Below are 17054 nucleotides of genomic sequence, written 5' to 3'. Positions count from 1 at the left end.
TAGAAGTAGGAAAGATAAATGTACAGTCTTATTTATTTATTTAGGAGGCCCAAATCTACTCCACTTGAGATGTTAATGAACTCTTTCTAATGATTCCAATGAGAAAGGAGCAGGGTCCTTTGTAAATTGTTGTTTGACTCTGTTATAAAAGCCCTGTTCTGGGTGATTGCTCCTAGTCTTTCAGAGGGAAGGGGAAAATAGAAATTTTATGTGTGAAACAGTGTTAGCACTGCTTCCCCCAGTGTTTCCTGTATGCACTTGGCATTGGCTCTTACAGTGTTGGTGCTGCCTCCACCCGCACGTTCACTTTGGGTGGGGTATGGGTGGAGGAAGGATGTGTGCATCATTAAGAAATGATGCATGTCTTCCACCTACCTCTCTCCTGAGTAATGGGTCTCCTATCTACTGGAGCTTTGGCTCATAATGAGACTTGACATTTCTAATTAGATCTGCTTTATGAAGAATGGGCCTAACTTTGTTCCTTCATCATTTATATTTCTCCCTTTGACTCCCACGCCCCCAGCTCTTGCTTGGGAGCAGGAGGGAGCAGGGGCAGTCCTGTAGCCAGCCCTGAAAAGGCAGGGCTGGACATGCTTCTTCACTGCTGCAGCTCTGCCAGTGCACTTCAGCTCCAATTTATGCTCCTGCTGTTTGAGCTCTGTGCTGAGCAGGAGCTGAATCTGCAGAGATTTCTAATCACACAGAGCTGCTGTGATGTGGAGAGACAATCACGCTCCTTTTCACTGGAGACTTAAATAAGATCTGATCCCAAGCTTCCACAGGCAAAATGTTTATGCACCAGCTCACTGACACTTACTCTGTCCCTTCCTCCTTAAGAAGCTCCATATTTGTTTCTAGTGCTTTCCTCAGATGTGTTTTTGGTTGTTGTGTTTTTTTTGTGGTGTGTATTTGTTTCCTTTGTGATGTGCTGGATCTTGGCTCACCACAGCAGCCTTTCTCCCAAGGATCTGGGGCTGGGCTGGGCCTTGTGCATGTACATTATGCTCACCTTCATTTTGCTTCCTGAAACCCATTTATTATCATGGGCCCTAAATCAGCCTTGTCCCTATATTTGTTCAAACTGTTTCATGTTCATAGCAGTGTGGTACAAGCATTGCTATGCACTCTGTTGCCTGAGAGTGTGGGAGATGCTGAGGAGCTTTGTGACAGAGGTGGATTGTTGAGGTAAACATGAAACCTTTATTTTATGTAGCTAATCGGCATTAAAAGTAGGACTGACAATTTAGCATTTTGTTTGAAACTTGTGATGGGGGGAGGTGATTGCTTGATTACTGTGGGGAGCAATTTCTTTGGTATAAACCAGGCTGGGAGCTACATCAGCTACAGCAGGATATTTCCTTCTGGGCCTCTAGTGTATGCATGAGGAAATGGTTTGGTGCTTTCCACCAGCTTCCTTCTGGGAAGGCTGGATTATAGAGCTCTCCAAACCAGCATATCTTACACGTGGTAAGAAAATGCTGGGTGCTACCAGTTTGAAATGAAGACTATACCTGAGCCAGATTTGATAGTGCTCTGCGCCCTCGACCACTGATGACACTACCAGCCATTTCTGAAAGCAGGTGATCTCTGCTGCTTTATGGCATGGAAGTGATTTCTGTTAAAAAAGAAAACAGCTCACATGGTACAAACACTGAGCAACTCATCTTTTAATTTTGGAACTTTTAATCTTGATGATTTTGTTATTTCTGTACCTATAATGCACAGATCATTAACTCCAGAAAACCTCTGAATCAGAAATAAGACCTTTTCCAGGAAATGGTACTCACTGGGTTTTATGCAGGCTCCAGTAGTTCAGGTACTACAGGGACTGAGGGAACAGCACTATACTTAGTTGGGTTTTTTTCACTTTGAGGTTGCTGAATGAAACACTGGAGCAAGTTGCCCCAAGGATCTCCATCCGTGGAGACTTGTAAAAGCTTGGCTCAATGAAGCCCCGAGCAATACAACTTTGTTAGCCTGGCTTTTGAAAGTGTGGCAGTTTCAGGCTATGCCTTTAAAAGTTAGCTGCAGATTTTCAAGCAGAAGAGTGAAGAAGTACAAACAACTCACAGTTGGGTATAAAAAGGAAAATGTGAGATTATTGTAAATGAATTTCATTGGTCAGATGTGTGGGACATACTCTAACAATCTCACATTCTTTTTCATTCATTCCTTTCTCTCTGGTTGCTTCTGCTCTGCTTTGCTGGAGAAGGACCTTATCAGCCTAACCTTGAGATAAGAGCACTAATGACACATTTTGAGCTAACAGAACTCTCCAACATCTCTTTCTCTTTTCTTCTAATTAGATGAAAAGGGGGAGGAGATTGAGGGGGAAGTGGAGCAGTTGCCCCCACTCCTTTTGGGGTCCTAGAAGGTTCAGGGAGGTTTCTGTGCTGTTTTCTGCCTGTAAAAACCTGTATGATATTGTAAATACTGTATATTTGTACATATTCATTGCATTCCATTGTACAGTGTGGTTACTGCTTGTAAATATAGTTTCCATTTGCTTTCCTGACTCAGTGAGCCAAACTACCACAGAAAGGAGGTTGAATCACTTGATGTCCAGAGGTCCCTTCCAACCGAAATTACTCATGTTTTTAATTTATAGGGGGCAATAGTTATCCAAGATCTCCAAAGTCATCAAACTGTTTTGTGTGTTTTTTGCTTAGTACTTTCATAGCTGTGCACCTTAGTAAGCTGATGGCAAAGATTGCCAGTGTCATTTGAAATGATGTTTGTTACTGAGCACTTGAGTGGTAACAATGCTAAAGGCAGAAGAAAATGTGACCATAATTAACAACACAACCCAACGTCAGCATGAAATGCCTGCAAGCAACAACAGAGGCACCTCTGTCAATGACTGCATGTATAATTTAATGTACATCCTCTGCTGATTTGGTGTTATACTGGAATGGGTGAGAATACTTTATTCTAGCTTTATTGGTGTGTCATCAGTGTGGCTGTCAACTTGCACATGAGCAACTTGGAAGAATTAAGATGCAGATTGTTCTTTGATTTTAATATTAAGATCATAAAGCTTGATTTCAAAATGTGGATGTTTTTCTGAAGTACAGCTTGCTACAAATTAGTAGGTGAGGCTGGTTTGTGCCATTTAATCTTCATGCCATTCTTCAAAATACTCTTTGCAGAAGTCTTCTGAACCTTTACTTGTAATGGTGAGCTTTCTGTTGCTGACTGAGCTCTGTATTCCAGTTCTCCATATAGAAAGACTAAATGTTTTTAAGTTGTCCTGTTTGAAGTATTTTACTCTCTTCCCTCATAATATTTGCAAAAGGTAGGTAAGTAAGCCTGGTTTAAATGTTTTCTAACTGATTAAGATGCCAACAAACCCACCCACTGCACAGAAGTGCAGTAATTATCAGTGGTTCTTAGTGGGAGAGAGGTTCCAGATGCTAGCAGGAATTAGTAGGATCCTGGTTCTAATATTTAAAAACTGCTATAAACCATAAAGGGAACAGAAGTTCTCTGGCCTATCTCCTCTGTTCTCCTTTTCAGTGAAGGCATCATTAGTTCAGTCTTGAGGCTGTGAAGTGGAGGGAGTGCAATAGCAGGGACCCATGAAGGTTTCCATGGGAAATAAAGCAAAAGAAACAGTTCAAAATGATCCTGACTAGAACACTGACTTCTTGTGAATGCTAATATGTAAAGGTGGTATTGAAATTCACATTTCCCTGTTAAAACACCTGATTTTTCTTGCTTTCAGTCTCTGGAGTGAAGCTGAAGGTGAACATATAGTTGTCTGTCACATGCTGTGTTTCACCTGTGCCAATTCCTCTGTTTGCTAATTCTTATTTAAGTAAAGGCAAGCACAGATGGTTAATAAAGAGAACGAGATGGTTTGCCAGCATGGTGGTGGTTGCAGCAGTGAGACTTGGACAGGCTTGAGGCTGTTTTGTTGTCATTAATTTAAAATGTTAATTTAGAAAGTTGAAATACCTCAGTTTTGTCCTCTTAATTTGTAATGGCATTCATTTATGGGTTTTTCTATTCTAGCAAGGTACTTGTTGACCTTTCAGTCATTTATTATGAAGGAGCCATTCTTGTTGGGTGTGGAGCATAAACAAGAATGGGACACGCAGAGAGGAGTTCAAATGCAGGACATGCCTTAATTCCATAAGAGATGTACAGGTTCTTCTCTCCATAGTAGCTGGAGGCAAAGGTCTCATTATCCCTTCACAGACTCCTTCAAACTAAGCAGTGCCAAGAAGAGACCCATAGCACAGGGGCAATGTGAGCGTAGTTTAATCTTTTTAGCTCAATTGATTTAGCTGAAAGTCTGCCTTGGTCGCTGGTTAATATGCAGGGTAATGCTTCAGAGTTGGCTTTCTTGGCTGGCTTGGAGGCCCTAAGCATGGATTTGGTATTTGGCAACATCTGGGTAACTGGTGGACTGTGCCCGATAGCCAGTGACCCATGATGCTGCTGGTCACTGATGGCTTCAGGCTGCTACAGCAGTACAAGTAGTAAATAGCCCTTCTGTACCCAAGCCATTCAGTTCCACTCTGGACCAAATGATAATTATTGCTACTTGGAAATAAAGTAAGTGCTCTTTAATGGAGGCAAGATTCAGGTGTCTCAAATGACCTGAGTGGTTGACTTGTGAGCCTCAGATAAACCAGGCCAATCTTGCTCTCGTGTTCTGGAAGGCCCCCATACTTTTTTCTCTCCAAATAGACTGATAGTTGGTAAAGCAGTTGGCCATGTTTGAAAACAATTATCTCAAGACAGAAGTCTCTTTCTTCTGGTATACCTGCAAGTATATAGGATGTCAGTGCTCATGCTTCTGAAAGTCATCCAGCAGACCCCTCAGGTTGTAACTGTTACTTGCCACCTGCAGAAATGTTGAAGGTTTACCTACACATTGAGCATATAGTTTGCATTTAGAGATTTGTTAAGGCATTGTTTTCCCTCACATTTTATTCTGATGCCTTCTGAGTCTTGGCTGCTTTTGGAGGCAGGGTGCTAGTAACTGCTTTCTTCCTCACTGTATTTGGTTTTCAGTAACAGCTGCTGACAGATGGCAGTGCCCCACGAGTGCACCTTGTTATTTTTGGTGAAACGAGGTACCAGCAGCTTGTACTGCATGCTAAGAGGTACTAAATGGGCTGGAGAAAGATTTATGTGGCTTTTTCTTCTACAACCCAGCCTGCTGACATTTTTCTGATACATTCCTACTGATACACTTCTCCATTTTCCTTCATTTCATAGCTTTATAAACTGTAGTCAATTGGTCATACTATTTTTTTTGGGGGGTGCTAGTTCTTCATGCTGATTCTTCAGAAAGCCTCAGCAATGCCTGGAAACAGCTGCTAATAATAAAAACTTGCTAATTTGGTACTTGTATCTGCCTCCACTTTCACACCTCCTCTGTGCTATTACCACTTCCATACCTGATAGCGTTTGAGTCATGCAGTTTGTGAGGACTTTTTTAATGTGCCAATAGATAGTAATCCTGCCTGTCTGCCTGTCAAAGTGAGTAATTAACACTTAGCTACATGTAGCATAACACTGGCATGGTCACTTCTGCTTCTGATTTGTCACAATGTAATAAAGCACATGCATAAACAACAGTCTGGAATCTGACTGTTGCTCCTAAGCAATATTAAAATTTAATAATAAATTCCTTCTTAAACTCCTTTACTTGGTGAATGAGTAAACGGAAACAGTGAGTCTCTGGTCTCAGACAGTTTTTACAACTGGTTGAAGTTGCCTGTGCTTTGGGACAGATGTACTTGCAGGGCTGTGAGTCACTGTGAAAAGCCAGATGGATACATCCAGAAGTTGAAGATTCAGAAATGAAACTCTCAGAGCCTGTAACTAGTTTTTGTAATTTGAAGTTCAGTTTCAGTGTCTCTTTCAGCTAGCAGAAGGAATGTCTTGGTGTCACCTGGATTCTTGACACTGCTACACCCAGTAGTAGAAATAATTAACACAAGCTATCCAGTGTATATAACATAAGTGAATAGCTTTGCACATCCACATTTGCGCATTTCTGGCCTGCATTAGGAGTAGTGTGGCCAGCAGGAGCAGGGAGGTCATTGTGCCCCTGTACTCTGCATTGGTTAGGCCGCACCTTGAGTACTGTGTCCAGTTCTGGGCCCCTCAGTTTAGGAAGGACATCAAGACACTTGAATGTGTCCAGAGAAGGGCAACAAGGCTGGTGAGAGGCCTTGAGCACAAGCCCTATGAGGAGAGGCTGAGGGAGCTGGGATTGTTTAGCCTAGAGAAGAGGAAGCTCAGGGGTGACCTCATTGCTCTCTACAACTGCCTGAAAGGTGGTTGTAGCCAGGAAGGGGTTGGTCTCTTCTCTCTAGCAACCAGCTCCAGAACAAGGGGACACAGTCTCAAGCTGCACCAGGGGAGGTTTAGGCTCGAGGTGAGGAGAAAGTTCTTCACTGAGAGAGTCATTCGTCATTGGAATGGGCTGCCCAGGGAGGTGGTGGAGTCACCATCCCTGGAGGTGTTCAAGAGGGGCTTGGATGTGGCACTTGGTGCCATGGTCTAGACATGAGGTCTGTGGTGACAGGTTGGACTCAATCTTTGAGGTCTCTTCCAACCTTAGTGATACTGTGATCCATGTGAGAGGCTTTTGTAAAATGGAGCTGTACAAGGACTGTTACTTTCTTTTTTAGATTTTACTCTGTAAAGCAACCCTAATGGCTCTCTTTTTTGTTTTAATTACCCCAACTCATGTACTCCTTTTGGATACATGTAAAAGGAGCAGTCATACTTCAAAAGGTCTTTTCAATATTAATGCTAGAAAGCAGACTTCAGTCATTTTAGTCTTGGTGCATCCTTGTAATGTACCTCTGATTTGAGGCATGGTTCTGAATCTGAAATAAAATGTGTTTCAGATCAAGTACTTCAAGTCTTTGGTGTGTTGTTCTCTTCTGTTCCCGCCCTGGAATGTAAATCCTGGGTGGGTCTGGACACCTTACAGGGCATGAGATAAAAAGTGCCTTCAATAACCTTGAAGTTAGGCTTGCCCCCCTTTTTTTTCCCTCCCATGTAGTACATGGGTGTATGGCAGAGCATCGTGTATTTGAGTGGGAACTTGCAGGGGGTTCACTGGATGGGCTCACCTTTCTGAAGGAAATAATCCCTTTTTGCCTAGACAGGTGGGAGTTGGTCTCTTCTCCCAGGCAACCAGAACAAGAGGACACAGTCTCAAGCTGCACCAGGGGAAGTTTAGGCTCAAGGTGAGGAGGAATTTCTTCACAGAAGGAGAGATTGGCCATTGGAAAGGGCTGCCCAGGGAGGTGGTGGAGTCACTGTCCCTGGAGGTGTTCAAAAAAGGATTGGATGTGGCACTTGAAGCCGTGGTTTAGTTAGTCATGAGGTGTTGGGTGATAGGTTGGACTTGATGATCTCTGAGGTCTTTTCCAACCTTGTTGATTCTGTTCTATTCTCCTGCGTATGTGTGTGAAGTCAGGGGAAGAGAACAACAAAATAATCTAAAAATACTCAGTAAAAATGGTGCCATAGAAAATGATGCAAACCTTAATTTAGTTTGCTGAACAAATTGAAAAGGATCATAAAATCACAGAATTGTCGGGTTTGGAAAGGACCTCAAGGATCATCTAGTTCCAACCTTCCTGCCATGGGCAGGGATGCCTCACACTAGAGCAGGTTGCTCAGAGCCACATCCAGCCTGGCCTAAAAAACCTCGAGGCATGAGGCTTCTACCACCTCCCTGGGCAACCTCTTCCAGTGTCTCACCAACCTCATGGTGAAGAATTTCTTCCCAACATCCAATCTGAATCTACTTTTTTTTTCTTTCTTTCCTTTCCCCCTAGTGCTGTCACTCCCTGACACTCTAAAGCTCCCCAGCTTTCTTGTAGGCCCCCTTAAGATACTGGAAGTCCACAATAAGGTCTCCTGAGTACCTTCTCTTCTCCAGACTGAACAGCCCCAACTCTCTCAGTCTGTCCACACAGGAGAGGAGCTCTGGCCCTCTGATCATCCTCGTGGCCCTTCTCTGGACATGTTCCAGCACAACCAGATCCTTCCTGTAACAGGGGCTCCAGAACTGGATGCAGTACTTCAGGTGGGGTCTCACCAGCCTGTTCAGGATTAAAGCAATCTGTTAGTTTCCATCTCCCAAACTTTATTGAGGCAATGTACATCAAAGTTCATCTTTTCTCTGCTGCTTTCCTAGTTATATGCGTTGCTTGACCACACCAAGACCAAATACTCCAGTGCTGGCAGTAAAAACACTTAGTTGTGTGTCCTGCCTTTATCTGATTACTGTTTTCCTCCTCAATCCAAATTAGCCAGCAAACTTAGAATGTGAATGGATGGTGCCTGTTGGTAACTTCATAAGAGTAACCTCAATTTCCTGGTAGACTCTTCACATTTAGCAGGAAAAGTTGCTAGGATGAGGGGTCTGCATAGGTGATGCTGGAGCAAGTTTGCCCTTGAAAAGACCGCTATCACGCTTTGTAATTTCAGTATTTAGGCAATCCACGTCAATTTTAAGGTTTGTGAGTTTAAGTTTTAGGGCAAATTGCCCTAAGATAAAAGTAGAAATTGCTGATTTTAACATTAATATTGATTATCTTTATGATCTGACACAGTATTTAACAAAGCAGAAACAGTAGTGCAGTGGGGTCTGTAGTTCTGGTGACTTCTGCTTAAGGCATGATCAGCTGTCTGAAAAGGGGGCAGCACAGCTGTTTCTAGGGGCTGAGTATTTATGTGGACTACATGTATATAAGGACTTGCAATTTAGAAATAAAGTGTGAATGTCATGTGTGAAGGGAAGTAGCTTTCTACAGGACAGACAAATCAGTGTAAGGGGAACGAAGCTGCTGTCTGATGGGTTTGAATTACCAATGCACTGATCTTTCAGGGTCAGAGATGTGCGAAAGAGAGACGTGCCAGGCAGACTTGCCTTAGGGAGAGGAGAGATCACAAGCTGGTCTAGAAAATGATTCCTTGTAGCAATGAAGTCTTGTTTTCTTTTTGTTTCTAACTAGTTGACGTCTTTCAAGTCTTGCATAGAGGCAGGTGTGCTTCTGTGAAATCAGAAGTCCTGTATAGATGGCAATTAGTTGCGTTTAGTTAACCTGTAGACTGGGGTGGAAATTTTCTTTGCATAGATAGGAGATTCCTTAAGATCTGGAGTGTTTTATACCTGAGAGAATGTTGTGGCGAAATGAGGGTTGATCTCTTCTTTCCAGTAACAAGTGATAGGATGAGAGTCAAAAGCTTCAAGTTACACCAGAGAAGGTTTAGATTGGATATTAGAGGAAACATTTTCACTAAAAGGATTGTCAGACACTGGAACAGGCTGCTCAGGGAGGTGATTGGATTCCTATCTCTAAAGGTGTTTAAAATATATGTAGATGTGGTGCTAAGAGACATGGTTTAGCCCCAGACATGGCAGAGTTAGAAAATGGCTGGACTCAATGGTCTTAAAGGTCTGTCACAACCAAAATAATTCAATGATTCTATAGATTCCAACATTTGCTGCTGATGTTTTGCTTAATGGTTTCAGAGTCTTTTCTGAGCAAGGATGGTGCTAGCCACCTTGTCTGAATCCTATTCTGCATCAGCTAAACCGGCAGAATCATCTGTGAGATGATGTGACTGTGAAGATGAATCTTGTTTGGTTGTGGTGGTGTGGTTTTCCTTTTAAATAAAACTTTTTATTTTTTTTGCCCCCAGAGGTGCTGAAAATGGCAAAGGTAGACTTTCTCTGCCATTAGCCTTCCCAGCTTTTGCATGGGAATCTCTTTGTATTTTAACTTCTCCAATTCCATTTAGGTATTTGTTTTGTGATGTCTGTAATAGCTGTATCCAGAGTTAGGTGTCTAACTGAGCTGTGATTAAGGTTTGCATTCTTTGTAGTAAATGTCAGTGATTCTGCTTGGTTTAACTTTCCCTAGGACAAAGTTGAAATATATTAGCTTGCATTTGATGTAGCTTAAGAGTAGTACAAGGGTTGTTCCTCTGGCTCAGCTGGTGTCTTCTTACTTGTTAAGCAGCAGTGATTTGATTGTGCGTCTGAGTCCCGAGGCAAATTCATCCTTCATTTTTACTTGACAGACTTTGCCCTTGAACCAGAGGAGATCTTTTGCCTGCCTAAAAATGTTTATTCATAGCTTCTACCACATCTTACTGAGTCCTGAATTATGATTTAAAGTGACAGAGGTCACAACTACTCTGCCCTTAGCCCTTTGTTTAGCTCTTCCTGTGGGTAAGGTGGTCTGGGGGTTAGTCAACTGGTATTGGAGAATGCAGCAGAGGAATGGATAGAATTCCAGATTTTACTCATCTGTCTCACCAGAATTAGAAAATTATGATTTCCTAATTGACCCTGGCTAACCTTTATTTGACACATTAAAGAGCTTTATGTGGGAAAACTGTTCTTTTATGGAAATTCCAGCTGTGGAATTTGTTTACTGTGTACACAACATATGGAAGAAACCAGGATGGTTGCCAAAGAACTCAAATTACCAGCTGCAGCATCAAAGTCAATTGTTGAGACTCACTTGGGACCAACTTTTAGCCAGGGTGGAAAATTTTGGATTGCTGGGCAATGGTATTAACTTTTACTTAGGTGCAGAGACCTAAGGATGGTTGAAAAGGATCCAGAGCCATAAGGAGAAAGTGAATAGCATCACTGAGGGAGGCCAGATAAGAATGGGTTAGGCAGGATTTGTTAAACACCGACAAGTGCTTGCCTGCCTTTCTGCCTTTTTTTCTTTCAGAAGAAAGGGGGGAGGATCTTTGTGCTTACTTTTCTTATATACAAGTCTGAATAACAGTAATTATTTTTAATTATGCTCTGACTGCATTATTTATATTGTAAGTTCTTTGGGAAAGATGCCTTTTTTTACTTTGTGGCACATCAGAGTCCTCCTGGTTGTTCAGAGTTTCACAGTGCCTCTGAAATGTGAATACCAAATTTAATAGTGTAATGTCATTAATGACAAAAGGAATGAAAGCATCAGCAATGTTTTAATTCCACCTTTGTATTTCCTTCCCCCCCCCCCCCCAGAATATGACTGCTTTATTTGCTGCACCTAATGATGGTGTTTATGGGGGAGGAATGTGGATGGGAGAGCTTCGATGTAGCTTTTGTTTTAAAGGAGTTGGGGGAAGGGGACAAGCTTTGGGAAAACAGAAGCCATGCTGACTGTTAATATTTTATAAGCTGTGACACATTTTTGGCTTTGGAGCCTTTTTCCCATGACTTTTTTTTTTTCCTTGAGGCAATGGTTTACTTGCAACGCAGCTTTGAAGGTGAAGAAGGCCCAAGAAACTGATGTGTCTCAGGAATTGGAGCCTTCCACTTGTAGATCAAGAATTCAGACTGTGCTTATATTTGAAGCCATATTATGTATGGATTTGAGTGTTTTAGATTCATCTATCCAACTGTAAGGAAATCACACACTGTATTGAAGGGTCTCTTGAACTACTTAATATGCTGAAACCATTCCATGCTTATTTAAAATCACATAGAAGGAAATCTGAGATATCAGCATCTGAAAAATAATCAGGTTTAGTTCTGCATGCTCTTGCATTCATCTCCATCCCCAATGTAGAAAGCTGAAAGCATAATTTAGCCTAGTGTGATGGTGATTAAATAAAGGAAATCTTATATTCTGATATGTTTGCTGACATTTGCTCTGGCTGTCTGCGTGACCTGGAGTCAGCCTCCTCATGTATATTTTGCCTCTGTTTCCACAGTATCAAAAAAAATGGAACTAGCCCAATCTACATCATACACAAACAAATCTCTGCAAAGTATTATTTCTTGAGAATCCAGTCTAAAAAGTACTAAACAAGCATTTTGTCACTGAAGTAAAACACTTCTTACTGCTCTGAAGTTGGGTGTGTAAATAATCATTAATGTCAAAAATGTTTTTGTAATCCATTACCTACTAGTTTCTGATTTTTGCTTCTGAAAGAAGCGTGTTTTCACAGTTACCATTGAAGTCACTGATATCAAGTGTGATTTCACAGCCTTTTCTACCATGATCCTGGATAATGTGAAAAGCTAGTTATCCAGTTATTTGGTTTACACTTGCAGCGTCTCAAGAGAATAGACAAAGTGAGCTTGATTGTTGCCACACCATGGCTTCTTTTCCAGGGTCTACAAAATGAGTCTGATGTGGGTCGGAATGGATATTTCTCACCAGCTCTAACAGGCTGCTGCTCGAAGACCTGGTTGTAGTTGAATATGATTATGTAGACATTGCAAAAGCTGTCATAGGCTGCTGGAGTGTGATTTTTAATATGTATTTGTTTATTTTAGAGCCTCTGTGCCTACAGCTTCTCAAAGCTACACTCTGCGTGCTCACATAGAATAGAATAAACCAGGTTGGAAGAGACCTTTGAGATCGAGTCCAACCTATCATCCAGCACTATCTAATCAACTAAACCATGGCACCAAGCACCCCATCCAGTCGCTTCCTAAACACCTCCAGTGATGGTGACTCCACCACCTCCCCAGGCAGCCCATTCCAATGGGCAATCACTCTTTCTAGGAAGAACTTCCTAACATCCAGCCTAAACCTCCCCTGGCACAGCTTGAGACTGTGTCCTCTTGTTCTGATTGCCTAGGAGAAGAGAACAGCCCCCTCCTGGCTAACCTCCCTTCAGGTAGTTGAAGACAGCAATAAGGTCTCCCCTGAGCCTCTTCTTCTCCAGGCTAAGCAACCTCAGCTCCCTCAGCCTCTCCTCATAGGGCTTGTGCTCCAAACCCCTCCCCAGCTTTGTTGCCCTTCTCTGGACATGTTCTAGCAAGTCAACATCTTTCCTAAACTGAGGGGCCCAGAACTGGACACAGTACTCGAGGTGTGGCCTAACCAGTGCTGAGTACAGGGGCAGAATGCGTTCCCTGCTCCTGCTGGCCACACTGTTCTTGATACAGGCCAGGATGCCATTGGCCTTCTTGGCTACCTGGGCACACAGCTGGCTCATGTTCAGCCTACTATCAACCAGTACCCCTAGGTCCCTTTCTGCCTGGCTGCTCTGCAGCCACTCTGACCCCAGCTTGTAGCACTGCATGGGGTTGTTGTGGCCAACAAGTAGAGTTGAATTGAGGTGGTGGATGGGCATTGGATCCTCCTCAGAGTGCTGTTTATATTCATTGGGAGTAGGCAGAAAGTCTTCCTTTTAGTGCATCAAGAAACTGCTGATGTAACTAGTCAATACTACTGAATACTCCAGAGCAAGAGTCAGCATCGGGTCAAGTTACTTAGCCCTTGCTAACAGCTGCAGTGGATGCTCTGGATAACATATGGTCAGCTCTGTGACAACTGCAACTAGGTTACAGGAGCTGCCGAAGCTTGCTCTACCTGTTTTCTGTCAGAAGCAACTCAAACCACTTTTCAGCAACCACTCATAGATACAGAGCATAGTGTTGGTGATAAAATCCAACCATGAATGAGTTTTAAAGGAACAGAGCTAGTCTGTACGCTTCGCTTGCATATGTGACTTCACAGTGTGTAGTAATACTCGTCTTGGTAAAGATGAAACATTTATTTATTTAGTGCTCATCATACTGGGCATACCTGTTGTAGTAGCTGATAATCTTTCTCAAGATGCACATAGGCTGTGGTGTAGCTGCCTGTTGCTCCATAGTTTTCCTTTCACGATTGCTCTTTAGGCTCAGCCACCTGCAGTTTTAGACTTACTTCTCGTGTTTATTGCTCCACAGAGCATTTTACAGGGTTTTAAATGGTTATCTAACTAAAGCATATTAATTATACATCAGGCCAGGCATTCTGGGTGGGAGTCATTGATGAGTAAGGTGGATAGCACCGCACAGTTTTTGCAGATGTAGTACTTATGTTATTGCATTGACCTTTAACCAGGCAGATGAACACCTCAGGACAGAAACCCTGACTCCTCTTTCCTGTGGACATGTAGGCTGACAGCCTTGTGGTTTTTCTTTGGTTTCTTGTTTTTTGTTTTTTTGTTTTTTTTTAAGGAACAACTGCACACATTGTGTTTTTGGCTTGGAAAAGCTGCCAGGAAAGTTTGGGATGCCCCACCATCTCACAGGTGGACTACTGTCTGCCAAATTTAAAGTGCTGGACAGCATGCTGACTTGGTTATTGATTTGTAAATACACCTAAATAAAGGTCTCATGTAGGGCCAGTGCTACAGCTTCCCCATGTCCCTTCAGCACATCTTCTGACTTAGCTTCACCAATCCAGCTATCCTGAGACCTGTCCAAAAGGAAACAGAGATGCACTTTGGCATTTTTATCTCCTTGTAGATCTTTCTAGAATGCTTTTTGTTCAGGACTTGTGTGTAGTAGCAAGCTTTGCACCAGGGAGGGTATTCTGTGGTAGCTGGAAGAGGAATCTTCTCCAGCGTTTCTGCCACCCTAAATATTCTCTGGGTAACTTGAGGCAGTAAGAGGCTTTTGGCCTTTTTGGTAGTTGTCCATGTTTTACATCTCAGTGTGCTTCATGTATAGAAAATGAGCAGCCCTTCTGGAAGCAGTAACTGGTAGCAGCATAGAATGCAATTACATTTTGTTAAGAGTGAAGCATGTTAGGGCCTTCGGCTTCCCCGTGAGCTGGTGATAATTACCCAAGCAGGCAGAGGGATTTGTGCAGGGAATGTCAGTTGGGGGGTGCAGGCTGGTGAAGATGCTTCTTCCTATGATGTCATGGCAACAGATGGTGCTAATAACTGGAAATGTGAACCTGATCTGTGGGCCTGGAGGCACCTGATCTGAAGGCCACGCCTCTGTCCTTTGTGGGTGGAAGGTATCGGTCTATTTAAAGGCTTCAGATTCCTGATGTGCACCTTAATTCACTTATTTATGTAGAGCATATAAAACCCAGCTAAGACCAGACTTGACTTTTTGATTCCCCAGGTGTCTGCTTTCTCATGCGGGTTTTGGCTAATAGGCCCCAGGCATTGGCCAGCAGATGTCTCCCAGGAGCTTGGTTTAGCACCAGCTTCAGTAGTTGTTTTGCTATAGCATTGCTGGGTGCCAACCCTGTGAAATACAGAGACCTCAATTTCAAACGTGGCTGAAGCTTCAAGGAACCAGCCAAAACCAACTAAATTAAAGCATTTTTTTAAATACCTTGTGATGTGATTCATAGTTTTCCTGAGCCATTTGCAAATGTCCTTTTTTTTCCATATGCATGAACCAGTTCTGAAGATACAGGGAAATAAGAACATATTTGGGACACACTACTCTGACCTTTGGTAGGAAGGAGAAAAAGATTTAGGAAAAAAAACCCAAACAAACATACTTAGGATTGGAGTTTAATGCAGATGATGGCAATGCCCTGAAGTCATCATGCCCTTGAAAATATCCCTCAGCAATTGTTTTGGTTTACTTGTTAAAATAATAAAAGATACTTCTGTCTGCTGTAGAATAGCTGTGCTTTTTAATCACATTTCGATCATTCTAGAGCAAGTGCTGTGTAAGGTGGACCACAGACCCCAGGCAAAGGAAGCTGTTGCCAGAGGTGTAGTGGGTATAGAGTGGGTATAATGTGGATGGTCAGTAGCAGGACACTGATGCAGCTTGTTTTGCCTATGGCTGAATGTCCTCCAGAGCAGAGGCTCACTGCAGGCACAGGTGGTCCAGGCTGTTGCTGTAGGTTTTCCGGCAAGTGCAGAGAGCTGGCCAAAGCCTGTAGGTGAGGGCGAGAAGGGAAGCGTTCATCGCTTGCTCGTCAACCTGATGCATTCCTGCCACCCATGTGTATGGAGGTAATGCCTCTGTTTCTGCAGAGTTAAATTTGCTGTCTTGTGAATGAAAGCAGGAGAGTTCCCTTTCTCTTATACACTTAATTGCCTAAATAATAAGGTTGAGAGGCACAGCACACCATGCAGGATCAATAATAAAGTGGAAATTGATGTGCTCTATCTACTGTTCAGGAATGAAGGAACACTTTCTAGCAGCTATTCCAGTCCTGCAGTAATACCGCTTATTCCTGTAGTTCTGGTAAAACCTATTTTCTATCTCTAGAATATCTTCCTGATGTATCCTGTATAAATATCTGTTCTCCTGGATTGGTATCTCTAGAGCTCAGGCTATGTGACCCACTCTGAGTTTTTATCTGTGTAGCTAAACCTAAGGAGCGTTGTGAGGAGGCAATGATGTCTGTGCTGGGCTGCTGCTGTTCTTGTACTCGGTGCAATTTAAAGGGTATTTACAAGGGTTCAGGGCAAAGAAAGGGACAGCACCCTCTAAGTGCAGTCAGCAGGGAAAGCTGTGGCAGTGAAACACAGAAATAACAGCTTTTTGTAGAGTGTTCAATAGACTTTGAATTAGATGGTGTGTTTGTGGAAGGCTGCCTTCAGAGATAATGGTATCTCTGTACAGACAGCCTGGCTCTGAATGGTGGATGAATGCCCTTCAGAGCCTCATAACCAACCTCTGGGTGACAGAAAGAGTATGCACAGGGTAGGGAAAAGCTCATTTTGCTCTTTAAATTGAAACTTTATGTAAACATGGGCTTTTGGGGAGTGTGTGTTTTTCTAACGTATACATTGTGGATTTCCTGAGGCTCAAGGTCTGGGGCAAAGCTGTGTGGCTGACTGGAAAGGGCACTGTGGGAATATTGTATTTCCAAGGATGGTTTTGAAGAGAACAGATCCTTATCTCACTTTATTTTTGCCTTGTGTGCATGTCTGAATCTCTCTTATTTTTTTTTTAAATAATATTTATTTGCATTTTTTAACTTGGTGTGAGGTGACAGCTATGTGTTTGCAGCTCCTAGCACCTGAGGGACTCTTGTTTAGGTGCCTGTGTGAACTATGCTGAGGTAATTAGTGAAGCTAATAAATCTTGTCTATTATTATAGATTGATCTCAGCTTTAGTGCTTTTGTGAATTCTTTTTAGCTGTTTGAGCTGTTGCTCCTCTAGTTGGTATCACAGCTATTTTGTGGTCTCCCATTGCTATTTTAATTTCACAAAGGTGGTAGGAATGTGAAACCTTTGTACCTCTTTTCTGAATCTATTTAAAGCTAATGCAGGCTTTCATATTGCTTAAAACTTGACTGAACGACGGGTTCACTAAGTCTCAGAAATTCCCTTTCC

General features: G+C 42.6%; 1 protein-coding gene across 1 annotated transcript in view; it reads left to right on the top strand.

The window, feature by feature from the left end:
• Window positions 1-17054, top strand: part of CLASP1 (cytoplasmic linker associated protein 1) — a 181951-nt gene that overhangs the window by 67146 nt on the left and 97751 nt on the right. The gene's annotated exons all lie outside the window — the stretch shown is intronic.

This window comes from Dryobates pubescens, chromosome 2 (genome assembly GCF_014839835.1).
Source record: "Dryobates pubescens isolate bDryPub1 chromosome 2, bDryPub1.pri, whole genome shotgun sequence".
In the NCBI taxonomy this organism is placed as follows: Eukaryota; Metazoa; Chordata; class Aves; order Piciformes; family Picidae; genus Dryobates; species Dryobates pubescens.
This window is presented reverse-complemented; position numbering and strand designations above follow the sequence as displayed.